This window comes from Trichosurus vulpecula, chromosome 2 (genome assembly GCF_011100635.1).
Source record: "Trichosurus vulpecula isolate mTriVul1 chromosome 2, mTriVul1.pri, whole genome shotgun sequence".
Classification (NCBI taxonomy): Eukaryota; Metazoa; Chordata; class Mammalia; order Diprotodontia; family Phalangeridae; genus Trichosurus; species Trichosurus vulpecula.
Window position 1 is genome coordinate 185,270,901 of NC_050574.1, and position 18,759 is coordinate 185,289,659.

Below are 18,759 nucleotides of genomic sequence, written 5' to 3' on the forward strand. Positions count from 1 at the left end.
ATGAAATAATCTAATTTTTATCTACTTGCATCAAAAACCATCATGTAAAGCTTAATAGCCCCCTTTCCCCTATAATTTTTGTTGTAGGTAATGAAGATAAATTTTAGATAAATCACATTAAACCTAGTTAAAATACTTCTTTTTAAATGGTTTCTATATATAATGGCTACATGAACAACTTTATAAAAGATTCCTGTATAAGAAACAGAGGATGTAATGGAAAGACTGAAGAGTCAGGTGACCTGAGTCATATTCCTAACTTTGTTGCTAATTAGCTCTGGCCTCTTTGTGGTCCCAGGTTTTCTCATCTCATAAAATGTGGGATGAAACCAGAAGTTCTCCAAGATCCTTTCCAGTGCTATAATTCTGTGATTCCTAGGGTAAACAATTAAAGCTTTCTTTCAATTTTAAATCTCAATTCTTGTTAACAATTAACAGCTTCACCATGCCACAGAAAACTACTAAATGAATCATTGTAAGGCAGAATGGACACGTGGAGAGAGAGAGAGCAATATCTAAAGTTGGAGAATGTGGATATGAATTCTAGTCCTACCCACGGGACCTTGAATAACCTCTCTGGATCGCACTTCTTCATCTATAAAATGAAAGGATTAGACTAGATGATCTTAAGATCCCGTCTAGCTTTAAATCTATGATCACATGATACTTTAATGGATGAAGAAGAAACTGCAATTCATTTTTCCCATTAAAATAAACTTAATTGAAATCTTTTTCTTTTGCTTCAATCATTTTCTATTACCATCCCTCTGCAACATATATATTGAACCTTCCTGAGGAGGGGAGAAGAGAGGAGAGACTAAGTAAAGAAAGTGATTTATGCCAGAGGGGATTTATGCCAACCTCTTGTACTTCCGCTTGCTCTCAGAGGATAAAGTGGCCTTCCTGCTGGCCAAAGCTAAGCCACGTACTTTTCATTTCCTCCCTCCTGTCTCCTCTATGACTCTGCTCCACTCTTGTTACTTGCTCCCCTCATTTTACAGAAACACTGAATTTGAGAGTTGGAAGGGACTTCTGGGGCATTAGCCCAAAGCAGAACTGAGCAGAAACAGTCTCTGAACAGAACTTATTACATTTCAGAGGCAAGCCATCTGACTCGAACAGCTCATTTTGAAGACCTTTTATCTTCCCGATGATTTCATTGCTTTGTACACCTCTTGTTATGGAAACTCCACTGGTTCAAATCAGCAACTCATCTGGGAGCCACAGAAATCTGGTCATAAGCATAGTATAAATACTAGAGTCAGGGATGGGCTAAAAATTATCAAGTCTCATAATCAGAAGTCCAGGGACAGAGAGTACAAGTACTAGGTTGAAGGTGGTGGCTGGAACACAGAAGCATGGCAGGAAGACGGCTGAGGAACAATGTGTGAGGGTTTGGGTTGACGACTTTCACCTGGGAAGATAGGTGATGGCTTCAGGGAAGAAGTGATATGAAAAATTTTAGTAGGCCAAGATAAAGAGTGTGTTCTGGGAAACATCCCGTGAAAATATAAAAAGATACAATAGAGGACAAAACTAGTGAAGGTTAATAATTCCACTTGGCTCAGATATTAGAGTTCATGAAGGGCAGTTGTATAAAATAGAAATTGTAGAAGAGCAGCATGGTGGTTTTTCTTTGGTTATAATTAAAATTGTCTCACTGTTCCTTAGTAAGTACAGAGGATCCCCTAGTTACAGGCTGAATATAGGCTAGCTAGATGATCACTTCACAGGATTATACAGAAGGAATTCCTATTCAGGTTCAGGTCCAATTAAATGACTCCTAAGTTCCCTTCCAAATCTGAATTTCTGTGACCAGCTTCATTTTTCTAACATTTCATCATAAATGTTACCTAAATGTTATTATCATAAATAACTCTATTAGCACTTTGGTTTTTAGTGTATACAGTTCTTTTCCATTGAGACAGGGAACTGTATGCTAATCAAAATGCCTGGGGTATGATCCTGCAAAGAAGACTAGAATCTATTCACTGAAGCATAGAATCATCTCTGGAGATGGCCCTTGATCATCACTAAAGCCCGTTTTCAGTCCTACTGAAAAACAGGATTATCTACTTCCTAAATAGCGTCTATGCTGGCATTTTGGCTTGCCGAGTTTCTCCCATTCAGGTCGGTATTTTGTATTATTTTGTCTCAGATGTACTAGTGTTAAGTTGCATTACATTTTATTTTGTTATTTCCTGTCCAGATTTTTAATCTTGTTACCTCTACTTATAGAATTCCTCTGTCTTTCTGGGTTTTTTAAACACTCTTTGATTTAGGATCATCTGCAAATTCCATTTAATGCTGCTGACTTCCCCTTCCAGATTATAACAGAAATTGTTAAATATATCTGGATGCCTCATAACCCCAAGGCACCCAGTTACAAGTTGTTTATTATACTATCATTTATCATCAGTCTTTATTTATTATCTTTCAGCTAATTAGTATCTGTATTTCTCTTATCCAAGTCAAGAATTTATTATGGAACTAAGAAGTTAAAGACTATTGTAAAAAAATCTTTTGGATGCCCATTAGCGCCACTATCATTCAATATTGTACTAAAAATGCTACCTATAGCAATAAGAGAAGAAAATGAAATTGAAGATATGATGATACGATGGTACACCTGGAGAATCCTAGAAAACCAACTAAAAAACTAGTTGAGATAATGAAAAACCAGAGTTGTTTCCTTTTTTGCCTTTTTATGTTCAACAATTAGCACAGTGTCCAGCATTTAGGAGTTGCTAATTAGATATTTGTTAAATGAATGAATATAATTATCAAATTGCTGGCTGCCATGTAGCTGGGACAGCTTATATTTGAAGTGGCAGAATTTGATTTTAGAAATATCAGATGTCCCAAAAAAAAAGAAATATCAGATAGCTGGGCTAAAGGGCCAACTTAAAGATTAAATTTAATAGGGATAAAAGTAATGTCTTACATTTCAGTTTTTTTTTCAATCTATTGCATGAGTACAGGGGAGACCTGCCTTAGCAGCTGTTCAAGTGAGAAAGACTTGTGGTTTTAGTATACATAAAGCTCAGTCTGAATCAATGTGATATGTTTGCCAAGAAAGCTGATGCAATCTTGAGCTGCATTAATAGAAATAAAATGAGAGGGTTGATTAGATGATCTTGATTCTAAGTATAACATCCAGAACAAGGGAGGTGATAGTCCCATAGAACTCTGTGGTCAGGCCACACTTGAGGTATTCTATTTAGTTTTGGATGCCACATTTTAAGAGGGACTCTGACAAAATGGCACATGTCCAAAGGAGTACATTGAGGCAAGGAGACTAGAAACCACATCCTATCAGGAACGACTGAAGGAAATGGGGATGTTTCATCTGGAAACAGAAAATTCAGCAGGATGATTATTGTTTTCATTGATTATTGCATTTCAAGAAGGGGTAGCATCCTTATTATTTATAGCTCCAGGGGGAAGAATGAGGACCAACAGTTTTAAGTTATAGGGTAGTTGAGCTGGAAGAGCTTTTGAACAATTAAAAGTGTTAAAAGAATTGGATGGTGTGTTTCATGAGTTAGTGAACTTCCCATTAGTAGAGATGTTCAAGGAAGAAGATGAATGCTGTGCTTGTGGTCGTGTAGAATACGTATTGAAGGGTTGGACTATGACTAAAATCTCTTTCAATTCTAAGATTTTAAGATTCTATGTTCTTCAGTTCTGGAGTTAGGAAGGCATATACTAGAGAGTGAATTCATGTCACCACTTGTCAATTATCTGTAAGCTCTCTATCTTCTCTCATTTTAGCAGGTATTTCTTACTTAAAGGCTCATACATGATTTATGTGGTAAATAATTAACTGTTATGATCTTTAGAAGCTTTATGCTTTCATTTAAAAAATGTTTCAGATAGAATATGAAACTGGCTAAAATGCTGAAAACAATTGCAACAGATAGAGGTTTACCTTGCTACCTCAGAAGGAGCCAGCTTTAAAAAACCTTTGCACCAAATCCAGAAAATTGTTGGTTTGGAAAAGTGATTGGCAAGGCTCCAAAAGGCATGTGACTTTGCTTCAAAGTCCTTTTGCCTATAGTTCCTGGAAATGTAAAACGAGAATCTGTTAGCAGAAGCAAACCAACAAAAACTAGCTATTTTTAGGAGACCCTCCACTTCTTTCTCTTTCACATTCTATTGCAAATTCCAACTCTCCAAAATAAATTGCCCTGTCACACTTTCTTACTTGTTGCTGGCCATGGCTGGCATTAGAACTCACAGCTGAAACAGGACTATGATAGAATCCTACGGCCAAAGAGCATCTTTTCATAGATTCAGACTTCGAGTGCAGAAAGGGACCTCAGATTGTTTGGTCCAACCCACTCTGCTTTATATAGGAAGATACTGAGACCTAGAGATGTAAAATGATTGCTTAGAATCACAAACCATTGGCAAACACCAGCTAGAACTCAAATCTAGGCCTTTGGATTTCCACAGTAGGCCCTTTCCATTATACCATGTTGCTTTTGTAAATACCGAAATTATTAAATGACAATGCTACTTAGGTGGGACACAGGTAAGGTTGGTCAGCACCTTGATAGATAAGACTGTCATGCAAAAAAAAAATCTTGAGAAGCAGGTAGAAATCCATAAGGCAAATTCCCATCAATATGAGGCCAAAACGCATCTCTCCCAACCGCCAAAGCCAGCATCACATTAAAGTGATTGTCATTAAATACCCTTGTACATCCCTGGCCCATGCATGTGGAAAATTGTGTTTCCTTCTGGGCACCAAGTTTATGATGGGCATCACTAAGTTGAACATCATCAAAAGGAAGGTGGCCAGAATGGCAAAGACCCTCAGGAACATACCATGTGAGGATTAGTTGAAGGAACCGGGAATATCTAGCCTGGAAAAGAGAAGATTTCGGACAGAATGATATCTGTCTTCAAATATTTGCAAGGCTCTCAGGTAAAAAATGGATTAGATTCTGTTTGTCCCTATGGGGCAGGCACAAAAGTACTGGGTGAAAGTTTTGTAGAGATAAATTTAGGCTTGATGACAGGAAATGCCTCTTCACAATTAGAGATAACCAAAAGAGAAATGAGATGAAGGGAAGTAATAGAAAGGTTCCTCTCACTGGAGTTTTTCAAGCAAAAGTCAGATGACCATCTGTCTTCTCTTGCAGAAGATTGTTGTTTCTTTTGGCATGAGTTGGACAAAATAGTCATTTAAGTCCCTTTCCTCTCTGAAATTCTGTTGAGTTTAGGATTAAGTGATTTGCTAAGGGTTACATATTGTCTGAGGCAGAATCTGAACTCAAGTCTTCCGGACTCCGGGCCCAGGACTCTGTGAACTAATTCTCCTTTTACACAAGCTAAACCCTGACTGACTCACTTTTAGAGAACTGCTCTATACTATGCAACTAAAAAGGCACACAGAAAATGTAAAGAGTGTTCAGATTGAAACAAGGTAATTAAAAGGTTGAAAAGTAAGGCCTTTGGGAAAACATTAAATGAACCAGTACTACTTCAGAGAAGTTTAAGCAAGATTTCATAGCCTTTAAATGTTTGAAAGTCTAACATATAGAGAATCATGACAGCTCCACTAAGCAAAGAACACAAGGAAAATAGGTTTAAATTGTAGTAAAAAAAAAAGTCAGATAAAAGAAAGGAGTTTTGGGTAGGAAAGGTTGTTAAACACAAGGAAAAGTTATTGAAAGGAGCTATGCAATTCTCTTCTTTAGAGGTCTTTTGCAGGTAGGTTTGGATTTCATCAGGACTGGATGACTTTAAACATAGTTCCGTCTGAATAAAAGAGGTAGAAGAGAAGAATCCTCAAAATTCTTATTTATTCCAATTATATCCCTCATATTATATTTCTTATGTTATATATTCCTCCACAAGCAACAGACCAATTAACTGCAATTAGTACATGCCAAACTTATCTTTTTACATCACATGAGAAATAACACTAGATCTCAATAATGGCACAAACTACTCACAACATCCTTCATAAAAATAAACACCTGGACTTATTTTTAAGATTTTGTTTCATTAAAAACAACTACCTACAGGCAAAGGCCCACATCTTTTGGGAAAATATGCTACTCCACTGCCAGTCCTTTTAATCATAACATGAGCTAACATCTCTGTTAATCAAAATCCCTGCTGCCAGTCAGATTATTTCCTGATTAGCTATTCAAGGCTTGCATGACAGCTCACATTTCATCATCTCCTAAATTTTAACAAAAAATAAAATTACTTTGCTGCTGTTTAACATGTGCATTATATTTTTTAAAAGACTACATCCAATTTTGTTACTTGTTTAGAAACTGCACCACTGAGACCTAAGAAAAACGCTGGCCAACTATTATGTGCATATGGAGGGAGGGTACAGGGGGAGGTTTCCTACTAAATTTTCAATAAATTTTCCAATAACTTCCAAATGTTTCTGCTTTCCTGCTTTTATTCACACCTGCTCAATAATAACGGCAATAGGATGGGTGTGATGGATTTTCTCAGCAATAAGCTAGTTCCTTTACTGGGATAAACTACTTACATTTTGTCATCATTTTTTTTTATCCACATGGGACCTGAATTATTACTTCATAAAACACTGTGTCTGCTCTATTATCACTTAATCAACATTGGGTAAACATAACCCAAAGCCATGCTGAATACATTAAAAAAAACCCCATTCATTGGTAAAGATATTCACATTTAGGTTTGGGGTTTTTGTTTTTCTTTCAGTACAATGCACTTTTAAAATAATCTGTAATTCCACAGGAATGTTGGAAAAATTAGGTTTTAGATGATTCTTATATAAGCCTGATTATGAATACAGCCTATGTGAAAAAAATCAGAATACTATGTTTGATTTCTGCTGATAGAAGCTTCATTCAAATTTACAATTTTACAGGATTTTTAGAATTCTATCATTTGAGAGCCAGAAGAACCATTACAGATTATATAGTTCAACACCGTGATCATTTTTTCATCTTCACAAACAGGGAGTTCTAGTGATTGACGTAAGGAAATATCAACAGTAAGTCAGTAGCAGAGTTAGGACTAAAATCTAGGTCTCTCCACTCATAAGATCCTAGAATTTTATCTGGAAGGGTCCTTAGATCATCTAGTCTACCCTCTTCATTTTAAAGATGAATAAATAGTGGAAGTGGAAGTGGAAGTGATCTGCCCAAGGCTGTATAAATAGGAGGTAGCATAGTTGGGATTCAGAGCTAAGCCATCAGACTCAGAATCTATCCTTCTTTCTGTTGTACCAAACTATCCTGTATACCACAATTCATCTCTATTCTAAGGGCAGTGATTGGGGAATCCTGATCAATTTGATTATCCTCTGTCAATAAACTTGATGAGATTACATGGTCTGAAAGGTAAGCCCTTCCCTTGCTGAAAAGAACTCCTTTGATTATTCCCTTTTAACTGTAGGTCCCTCTAAGATGACTGGGACTGAGAATTAGAAGAGATGGACAGATTGACTCTGCTCACAGCAGCTACGTTTTCACTTTTTAATTTGTGAACATGAACTGTCAAATAGGTTGGAAAAAATGAGCAAACAAAAAAGAACTTGACCATAAAAAGCTACTATGGTGGCAGAGTAAGACTGTGCAAGACACAAACTCAGAAGAAAACAACAAAATGTCAACACAGAAGCAAAGTCTCAAAAAAAAGTGTGAATTGGACACAAGTTCAACCAGAATTATGGGAAGAGATAAAAGTGATTTTAAAAATCAAATAAAATGGGAAAGGAAAAATTGAGAAAAAAATGAGAGCTATGCAAGAATATTATGAAAACTGATAAAACTGATAAAAAAGACAAAAAACCACTGAAGAAACCTTAACACTTTAAAAAACAGAACTGACCAAATGGTAAAAGAGATACAAAGCTTCATTGATGAAAAGAACTTTAAAAAATGGCCAAATGGGAAAAAGTGGCACAAAAACTCACTGAAGAAAATAATTCCTTAAAATCAAAATTAGGCAAGTGATAGCTAATTATTCCACAAGACATCAAGAAACAAAAACAAAACAAAAAGTCAAAAGAATGAAAAAATAGAAGAAAATTTGAATTACCTCATTAGAAAAACAAGTGACATGGAAAATAGATTGAGGAGAGAGAATTTAAGAATTACTGAAATATCTGAAAGCCATGATCAGAACAAGTGCCTAGACATCATATTTCAGGAAATTATAAAGGAAAACTGCCCTGACATCCTAGAACTGGAGGGTAAAATAGAAATGGAAAGATATAACTGATCAACTTCTGGAAGAGTTATCAAAATGAAAACTCCCAGGAATATTATAGACCAATTCCAGAGCTCCCAGGTCAAACAGAAAATACTTAAAATAGCCATTCAAATTCCATGGAGCCACAGTCAGGATCACACACGATTTAGCAGCTACCACGTTAAAGAAGCAGAGGTCTTGGACTATGATATTCTGGAAGGCAAAGGAGATAGTATTGATTGCAACCAAGAATAACCTACCCAACAAAATTGGGTATAATCCTTCAGAGGAAAAAATATTTATTGAATTAAAGGGCTTTTAAACATTCCTGGGGGAAAGACCAGAGCTGAATAAAAAAATGTGACTTTCAAATACAAGACTCAGAAGAAGCATTGAAAGGTAAACATTAAAGAGAAGTCATAAGGGACTTAAGGTTAAACTGTTTACATTCCTATGTGGGAAGATGACACATTAACTCCTAAAAACATTATCATTACTAGGGCAGTTAGAAGGACTCTACATAGAAGGCATGGAAGTGAGTGGATTATATTAGGATGATCTCAAAAAATAACGGATGAGTAAGAAAGAGGAATGCCCTGGGAGAAGGGGTAAGGCAGAGTAAGAATGGGGAAAATTATCTCTCATAAAAGAGGTGCACAAGGAAGAGCTTTTACAGTGGAGGGGACAATGGAAGGGGGAAGGCAACTCTTGAAGCTCACTCATTTGAATTAGTTTAAAGGAGGAAGAATACATTGGGTATAAATATCTATCTTATCTAACCGGGAAGTAGGAGGGGAATGGAGTAAGAAACATGGGGGGGGGGTGACAAAAGGAAAGGCAGATTAAAGGATGCAATAGTCAGAAGCAAAAGACTTTTTAGGGGGCACAGGGTAAAAAGAGAGGGAGAGAGAAGGATAAACAGAAAAAAATAGCACGGAGGGAAATACACAGTTAGTAATCATAATTGTGAATATGAATAGAATAAATTCACTCATAAAATGGAAGTGGGCAGCAGAATCAATCAGAAACCATAATCCAATAATATGCTGGTTACAAGAAACACAACTAAGACAGAGACATAAAGAGTTAAAATAAGGATCTAGATAAGAATTTTTTATGCTACAGCAGAAGTAAAAAAGGTAGGGGTAGCAATCATGATCTCAGACAAAGCAAAAGCAAAAACAGACCTATTTAAAATCGATAAGCAGGAAACTACATCTTGCTAAAAGGTACCATAGACAATGAAATAATACTAATAGTAAGAATATATGCACCAAAAGCATAGCATTCAAATCCTTAAAGGAAGTTAAATGAATTACCAGAGGCAATAGACAGTAAAATTACACTAGTAGGAAACCTTTCCCCTCTCAGAGCTGGATAAATTGAATCATAAAACAAATAAGAATGAAGTTAGAGAGACAAAAAGAATTTTAGATAAGTTAGGTATGACAGACCTCTGGAGAAAGCTGAATGGGAATAGAAAGGAGTATCTTAGCTGTTAATGGAAACTTCACAAAAACTGACCATGTATTAGGGCATAAAAACCTCACAAACAAATTCAGAGAAGCAGAAATATTAAATGCATCCTTTCAGATCATAATGCAATAAAATTATATTCAATAAAGGGCCATGGAAGCAAAGATTAAAAATAAATTGGAAACTAAATTATCTAATCCTAAAGAATGAATGGATCAAAGAGCAAATCGTGGAAACAATAACTTCATTAAAGATAATGACAACAACGAGACAACATACCAAAACTTATGGGATGCAGCCAAAGCAGTACTTAGGGGGAAATTTATATCTCTAAATGCTTACATCAATAAAAAAGAGAAAGATCAGATCAATGAATTGGGCAGGCAAATAAAAAAAACCTAGAAAAAGATAAATTTAAAAATTCCCAATTAAACACCAAAATGAAAATCATGAAAATCAAAGGAGAGAGTAATAAAAGTAAAAGTAAAAAAACAAATGAACTAATACATTAAACTAGAAGCTAATTAAAAAAGCCAAAATAGGCAAACCATTGGTTAATTTGATTTAAAAAAGAAAACTAAATTACCAGTTATAAAAATGAAAAAAGGTAAATACAACACCAATGAAGATGAAATTAAAATGATTATTACAAGTTATTTTTCCCAATTATATGCCAGTAAAATGAATAATCTAGGTGAATTGGATATTTACAAAAATATAAATTGCCCAGATTAGCAGAAGAGGAATTAGAATATTTAAACAACCTTATCTTAGAAATAGAAATTAAGCTAAATTTCTTTCATTACACAAATATGGTTTTGAGACTTAAACCAGGGAGAGTAAAAATTGAAAAACTATAGGCTAATTTCCCTAATGAATACTAATGAAAAAATTATAAAAAAAATTCTAGCAAGGAGATTACAGCAACATATCACAAGGATCAGTTGAGGTTTATATCAGGAATGTAGGGCTGGTTCAATGAACGGAAGTCTATAAGCATAATTGACCATACCAATAACAACAACAAAATCATGTGATTATATCAGTAGATGCAGAAAAATTTTTTGATAAAATCTAACATATTCCTATTAAAAATACTAGAAAGCATAGGAATAAATGGGAGCCTTTCTTTTTCTTTTAAACAAAACTTTATTTATTTATACACTAATGTTGAGGGCTAGACTAGAGCTTAAGAAAAAAAAGAAGAAAAGGAAAACAATCTATGATACAGAGTCCTGTACAGAAGACAGAAGAGGAAGAAGACAGGTTATAAGGAAGGGAAAAAGACAGACACACATACATACACATACGCACAAGATGAAGGAAGGCAGGCTGAGCAGCCATGGCCAGGGCTCTTGGCTAGTCACTTGCTTCATGTAGGTTTCCAGCAGGTACATTTTAAAGGCCGTAGAGTTTGTCCAAAGTTCAGCAGCATGTGTATTCAATGGGCTGTCAATGTTGGATTCTCCCAGCGGGCTCTGGATAGACAGCAGGATGGTCCTGACATCATATAGAACTGACCACTTGTCCTTAAGGATGTCCAAACAGATACTGCCTTGGGTGTCCACATTAGGATGGTAACAAGATGTGACAAATTTCACAGTGGGAGCATTATATGGGTAGCCGCTGGGGAATTCCAGGGAAAGCTTGTACCTTAGGTCTTCATATATGGTCCCAGCTGCCCCATGGATGGTCCCAGCCTACTTGAAGATATTGTCTCATTCTGGGAAGGCAGAAATTCCTTTGTCTCCAGACATCATTTGGATCATCAATTCCTGCTGTAACCTCTTGCCCATGGACCTGCAGGTTATGCCTGATTCAGGCTCATCTCTCTTACAGGTGGCAGCAGCGTTGGGAGTGGCGGGGTCACCATACTGCGAGGCCATGGGGGACCGGAGATAAAGGAAGAGAAACCTTCCCAATAAGATTGGGGTGAAGCAAAGATGCCCATCATTACCATTATTAAGTATTGTATTAAAAATGCTAGCTATAGCATTTTACAGACAAGGAATCTGAATTTCAATGAAGGGCAGTGCGAAACCAGGGAAGAATATACAGGAGAAAAAAAATGATGAATCAAAATAGAGCTTTCATAATAGGTCCAATATTAAGGGTTAAAATAAATGAGTTAGTTTTCTGTGTTGCCTATATCAGTTAACAGTTTGGCACATAAAAACTAGAGGAACACTTTTTATTCTTGACAAAGTATCATCATTAGCTCAATTATCCATGTTTACAAACTTAGACTTATCAGTGAATCCTTTCCTATTCAAGCTCTGATGTTAAGTCAATTATTAAATGCTATCAATTCTTCTTTGGTATCTGCCTCTTCTTCCAAAAACATTTAAATGCAAAAATACACTTAAATATAAATAAAACAAATATCTGTTCATCTCATTTATATGAATATTTCTTTAACAAGAATGAATGAGGCTATAGTTTGTCTCCATACTAATTATGAAAAAATTATGTAGCTAATTAATAAGTTACACTACAAGGGAAAATAATATTTTCCTTAAAGTAGCATAGTTTTGAGATCTAATTTACAAATAAATGTGTATACTGATTATAGATTCTTATTCATTAAGCTGATCTGGTAAGAACAACTGAAAAGCTTATTTTGAGTGACTACATATACTGGAGATAAAAAATGTTTTAAAATACTATCTAACTCATATTTGACACTATTTCAAAGTAAACAATTAATATTAAGCAAATTAAACAATACCAAAGAAAATGCTCAAGACATCCAAATGTGAGTGTCTGGGTTTAAAGTGCTCAAGAGTACCTAGTTTGTAAAAATTATCCAAATTTCTTCACACATACACAGATCAAGTTCTGATCCTTTTTGTCAACAGGACTCAGCATTGGAAAAAAAATATTAAGTGATCTTACTCAGCCTTCATCCTATGTCTACTTTCCTGTAATGGTAATTTAAATTTGAAGATCTTTCTCACCCATTAATAGGCCCATGTGACCTGCTTACATCACAGGAAGCCTAAGTCACATGTGGTAGGAGGAGCTTGCTGATGGAGAGGAACTGGAAGGGTGGAGCAGGAAATGCTCAAGGGCGATTAGAGCTGAGGGAGAGAGCAGACCCGTGCTAGCTATGCTGTGAGTGATTGTTGGTGGCACAGCCCTAGCAGGGGGCAGGAAGGTTATGGGGCAGCTGGGCTCCCTGTTGTGATGTCCTGTTTCAGGTTCTTTGGTGTTATTATAAAGCACACTTACCGGTTCTGGAATTTGCTTGCTGCTTAGATGGGTCAGACTTACTGGTTTTGGGATCTGGTTTTCTGGTGTCTGAGTAAATGGTTTACTTCTTCTACTATCTATACGGAGAGGCTCTTATATTTTGCAATACAGAATTACATAGGTATATTTACAATTATCATCTATATTGTGATTATTTTCTTGATAATACACTTCCCAAAAAAGAAAATGAATCAATCTTTAAAACAAAACAAAAAAAAACCTGCCTCAACTACAAAGATGGCAAGCTACAACTACAAAGATGACTCATCTGTAAATATGGAGTTTGTAAACCTGGGTGATGATTAAGTATAAGTATATAATAAGTATAGACAAATAAGGAATGAAAACATTCTTTTCCTTTAAGATACATATTTAGAAACAAACAGCATGTGCTTCAGATTGCCACCTCCATTATTTTCCATTTACCTTTAAAAGAAGGAACAAAAATTTGGAAAAGATCCTTTTGCAAGAATAAAAATACAAAATTGTGTGATTATAATGAATAAGCTTGGTCACACAGAAAAGAAAGAGCATGTAATTCTTTCTCTTTGGCAGAGGTGGAGTACTGTGGCTATATTGTCAATCAATAAGCACCTACTAAGCTTCAGGTATTTTTTCTAAGTCCAAGAAAAAAAGACAAAAGTGAAATTATTCCTACCCTCTAAAAGTTTATAATCTAACCATTCTGTCAGACTTGACATGTTTGTTTGCTGAACTGTTTTTTTGTATTTGTATCCCAATGTTTAGTATGTCTGGCACACAGAAAATATGTAATAAAGGCTTTTTCATTTATTTGCTGATTACACTGTTGCCTCATTTTTAGTTTGTAGTCCACTGTAGCCTCTACACCTTTTTAGATAAATTACTCTATGGCCACAATTTCCCCCATCTTGTACCTATTGAGTAGATTTCTTGTCTAGTGTAAGCCTTTACTTGTGTCCCCATTAAATTACACCTTATCAGCTCTGGCCCAATTACCAGATCATGGCTCTGTCTTCCTATTCTGTAAGTTAGTTATATCTCTTGCATGTGTATCATGTGTAGATAGGATAAGCATGCCATTTTTGTTTTTATTAAAGCCAGTCATGAAAATGGTAAGCGGCACAGGGCCAAGCACAGGTCCCTGATAAACTGGATATAAGGATTTCTTATAAATTGACAGAGAACTCTGATTAACTTAATAAATATTCTTTGCAGGTTCAGCCTTTTCAATCAGTTTCAAACCCACCCAACTGCACTGTTGTTTAGACCCCATCTCTCCTTTTTTTTTTTAAGGACAGCATGAAAACTTGTGAAGTTATTTACTAAAATCTAAGTCCACTGCATCTATAGCATTCCTCTGATCTAGCAATCTAGTAGGGATAGAGACAGAATCTGGGATTTCACTGATATAAGGAATTTCCTGATGAGCAAAAAGGTTGGTACCTTTTCTGCAACTTGTAAAGAGTTGCCTAGTGGAATGAGAAGTTATGTGAGTTGCTAAAAGTCATCCAGCCAATATGTGGCAGAGGCTCCATAGCTGCCTCTGTAGCAGCTAGTAGGAAGCCTATCAAAAAGGGATAGATATCAAGTCAGTCTGCACGACCCATTCTTGATGACATCATACTCATTCTTTCTGACCACCTTGTTCTTTTCTAAATGTCCCTTCACCATCCTTTCAATAATATGCTTTAGAATGTGTCCAGGAATTACAGTTAAGCTAAGTGGTCTGTAATTTGTAGGTTCTATTCTTTTCTCTTTTTTTTGAAAATTAGGAAACTTAGCCTACTCTAATCCTGTATTACCATTCACACTCTCCACCATCATTCAAACACTGGCAATAGCAATCATAATCATGGCATCATTTGTGTCCATGTGAATCACTATTATATATTATAATAACTCATTTGTACAGTATGTTTAAGGTTTGTAAAGAGATTTTCAAGCATTATCTAACTTGGTCTTCACAAGAACCCTATGAGATAGGCACCATTATGATTTCTATTAGGCAGCTTGGTGGCAGCGGATAGACCCCTGGGCCTGCAACCAGGAAGACCTAAGTTCAAATCCAGTTTTAGACACTTAATAACTATGTGATGCTGGGTCAAGTTACTTAACTTCTGCCTGTCTCATCCTCAACTGTCAAATGGCATAATAAGAGCACCTACCTACCAAGGTTACTGTAAGGATCAAATGAGATAATATTTGTAAAATGCCTGGCACACATTAAGTACTTAATTCGGATTTGAATTCAACTTTTTCTCATTCCAAATCCAGCTACTATGCCACATTGCTTCTGTCCTCAGGAGTTGGTAGCAGTCATCTGGTTTGACAAATTCTCTCTGTTATTGCTTGTCCTAGGAAATCAAAGGACCTTTCTATGCAGTTATCTGGTAGACAAATCATTGCCTCAGTATTCCTAAATAGGGAATCACCAAACATTCTACTCTTATCTTCATCTGACCTTTATTGGATGATCTTTGAAAATGAGGATCCATACCATCACCTTAGAGCACAAGTAGCTGACATAAGAAATGGAATGGACAAGAGAAGAGTCAAAGGCAAGTTACAGGTTGTAAACCTGAGTGATTGAAAGATAATGGAATCTTTGGTAATAATAACCATTTATACAAATAAATAAATATATAATAACCATTTATATAAATGGTTGCTAGCTGATATTATCAACTCCCTCCCAAAATTAGCTTATTTACTTTATCCTTTAATCATAGGACCTATTACCAAAAAACATATTATTTTTGTTCTTTTGTATTTTTCTCTCTTCCTCCACTGTTGTTTTTCAGACCTCAGTTTACTTATTCCAACTGCTATCTAGGAGTGACTAAGGGCAAGAATCTAGAAAATTGCATTGCACTCCCTCCCACCTCTCATTCTAGCCCACCCCCAAAGCCATTATTCAGGGGAGCAAACTCTGTGGAAAAGGTATCCACCATCACTGTCACAACCAACATCACCTTTCAACCTAATGCCACCAGTGGGGCAGGGAAGCTAATCTAGCTGAAGAACCAAAACATCCCGACAGAAGAGATGGGATGTATGGGGCAAGTTAAATCACCATCATGTCTACTACCACCTTACCCTCGGTTCCTGGAAAAGACAGCTCAGCATCCTGCTCAAGAGTCCCAGGAAGGGCTATGCTTTTGCTCCCCCTGGTGACTTGCTTGACTTTCAGCCCAGCCCCCAGAGTCTCTATTGAAGATAGCAGCGCTTTTGGAGAATGGCCTGCTATCCCTACCACCATTATACAAGGCAGATCAACTTCCACCAATGGACACATAAGTCAAGTCTTGGGGAGATGCTACCTGGCAACTATCTCCTCATGGTACTGTGACCTCAGCCTCAGCTACTGGGGAGATAGAGAAAAGAAAATTCTTGCCAAAATTATTAACAGGGTCAAATAGTTCAACAGAAGGATCAGATATGGTTTAATAATTTAAAAATTAGAATAGATGAATTAACATTTGAATGGCCCTTGCACCCTAAGGACAGGAACCTTCCCTCTGACTTGTGGCTGAAATGTCCTCTGTGCTGTCCCCTCCCTCATTAGAATGTGAGCTCTTGAGAGTCACAACTGTTGTTCTTCTGCTTATATTTCTACTTTTTAATATGGTGTTTTAACATATATACACTCCTATTTTTAAAAATTCATTTTATAATGAAGTTTACCATCAGCAAACATTAACATTTCCGTATATAAAGAACAAAAATGGTTGCATATGGAACTCTGAAATTTGGTTACGTTGTTGTTCTTGTTGTTCAGTCCTGTCTTCTTGATCCCATTTGGGGTTTTCTTGGCAGAGATACAGTAGTGGTTTGCCATTTCCTTCTCCAGCTCATTTTACAGATGAGGAAACTGAGCCAAACAGGGTTATGTGGCTTACCCAGGGTCACACAGCTAGTAAGTGTCTGAGGCTAGATTTGAACTCACAAAGATGAGTCTTCCTGACTGTAAGCCCCGCATCCTATCCACTGTACCACCCAGCTGCTGTTGGGTACACATAGCTTGATTTTTTAAAAAATCATATATTAGAGTTGCTACCTTTTCAGACCACCTCACTCCCTCTTCTTTGAAAAGAGCCTCAGATCTTCTTGAGCACAGGTGTACTAAGAAGGAGCTAACTATTCCCTAAGAGTCTAGTGAACAATGGGATTATCCTAAAGAATACTTTCAATTATTTTTCAAATATCAATGGTGGCATGGTAGCAAAACATTGGGAAAAGAGTGAGGTGACCTGGGTTCTAGTTTCAGCTCTGTCAGGAATAGGCTGCGTGATATTAGGCAAGTCAGTTAGCTTTTCTGGGACTCCTCATCCTAATATGAAGGGTATGGATTAGATTATCTCTAAGACCCTTGCCAGTGCAAATTCTCTAATTCACTAATTTTATATTATTAAAAAAATCATGGTACCATCATTACAAGGTACCAGTGTGGAAAAAAATAAAAAAATAAATTCTTTCAAGAGGGTTTTTTTTTTGGTAACATGGTTCAAATTTTTTAGGTTTTCTCTAAATTCAAGACAATTGTTAAGTATATACACTAAAGATATAGAGGCATGTACAGATAAATAGTAGGTTTAAGAGGCCAACTTCTAATATTTTTCCCATCTCGGTACTCTGTCAAATTTGATCTCTCTCAAATATATTTGATAATCCAAATATTACAGATATGGTACACAGAAGTCTAAATTCAGGATGGTACATAATTCTTTGATAGATTATCTATACTCTGCTGCAAGGATTCTTAAATATGGATCTGTAAACTTTTAAAAAATATTTTGATAATTGTATTTCAATATAATTGGTTTCCTTTGTAACCCTATGTTACTTTATGCATTTAAAACGTAGGCTTCAGATTGCCAAAGGGGTACATGACACAAAAAAGGTTAAGAATTCAAGATTTAGATGACAGATTTTAGACTTTCTTTCTGTGGGCAGTTTTCAATATAGAGACCCTGCAAGACTTAATGTTTTACCCATAACTGAGGCAGCTTGGTAGGAAATTAAATAAGAGCATATTTTCACTGCTTTTGTCATACTTGAGGAAATGAAAGGATTTGAGTCTATCTAGCTTGGATAAATGTTTTCTTTATAAAAGTTAATCTACAATTACATTTAATGTGAAATATTATACAGAAAAATATCCCACATGTTTTTGTTGCTTGAGGAGACTTAATACTTTTTACTTATTACGAGTCCCCTGTGTTAACCTGAAAAATTTTCCCTTTGGGAAGCCTATTCCAGATGATGGCTTACTTAAGCAGTGAGTACTTCCAATTAATTTAGAATATGATTACTTGTGGCCAGTGAGAATAAACTGGTTCATTTTTGGTGCAGGGCTGCTAGGATTTGTTTAACACTATAAGCATTACACAATCAATATTTTTGTTTCTTCAGTTCTAACAACAACAGAAAAATCAACTACAATAACAATGACAGGTTAGGCTTCGTGACAGTGAACTTCACAAGAATGTCTAAGATACTTGTTAATGCTTCACAAAATATTGTAGGGACATTAGCAGATTTCCACAATGTTTCTGCTGTAGTATTCTAATATGGTAAGACTTAAAAAAAACCCAAGCAGGGTAAAAGCAGACCATCATGATGAAGAAAAGAGGGTGCATTATCGTTCCTTATCTACCTGGTTTTGGCTGTACCTGCATAAACCCAAACCCTGATGCACAGCTAGTTCTTTGATTCACTGTGCATGGTAGATGCTCATTCTTGCCCATGATTTAGGAAAAATATAAATTGCTTTCAGTAAAGCAATGAAGGTTCAAGAAAGATATATGCATCTTTTAAAAGCTTGTTGTCTCATAGCAC

The 18,759-nt window shown here is 36.0% G+C and overlaps 1 protein-coding gene and 1 pseudogene across 1 annotated transcript in view; both read right to left on the reverse strand.

Moving 5' to 3' along the window:
- The window catches only part of ATP8A2 (ATPase phospholipid transporting 8A2), a 759,667-nt gene that overhangs the window by 297,371 nt on the left and 443,537 nt on the right, over positions 1-18,759 (reverse strand). The window lies entirely within an intron of this gene.
- On the reverse strand, positions 1,326-11,573 carry LOC118839977 (annotated as a pseudogene).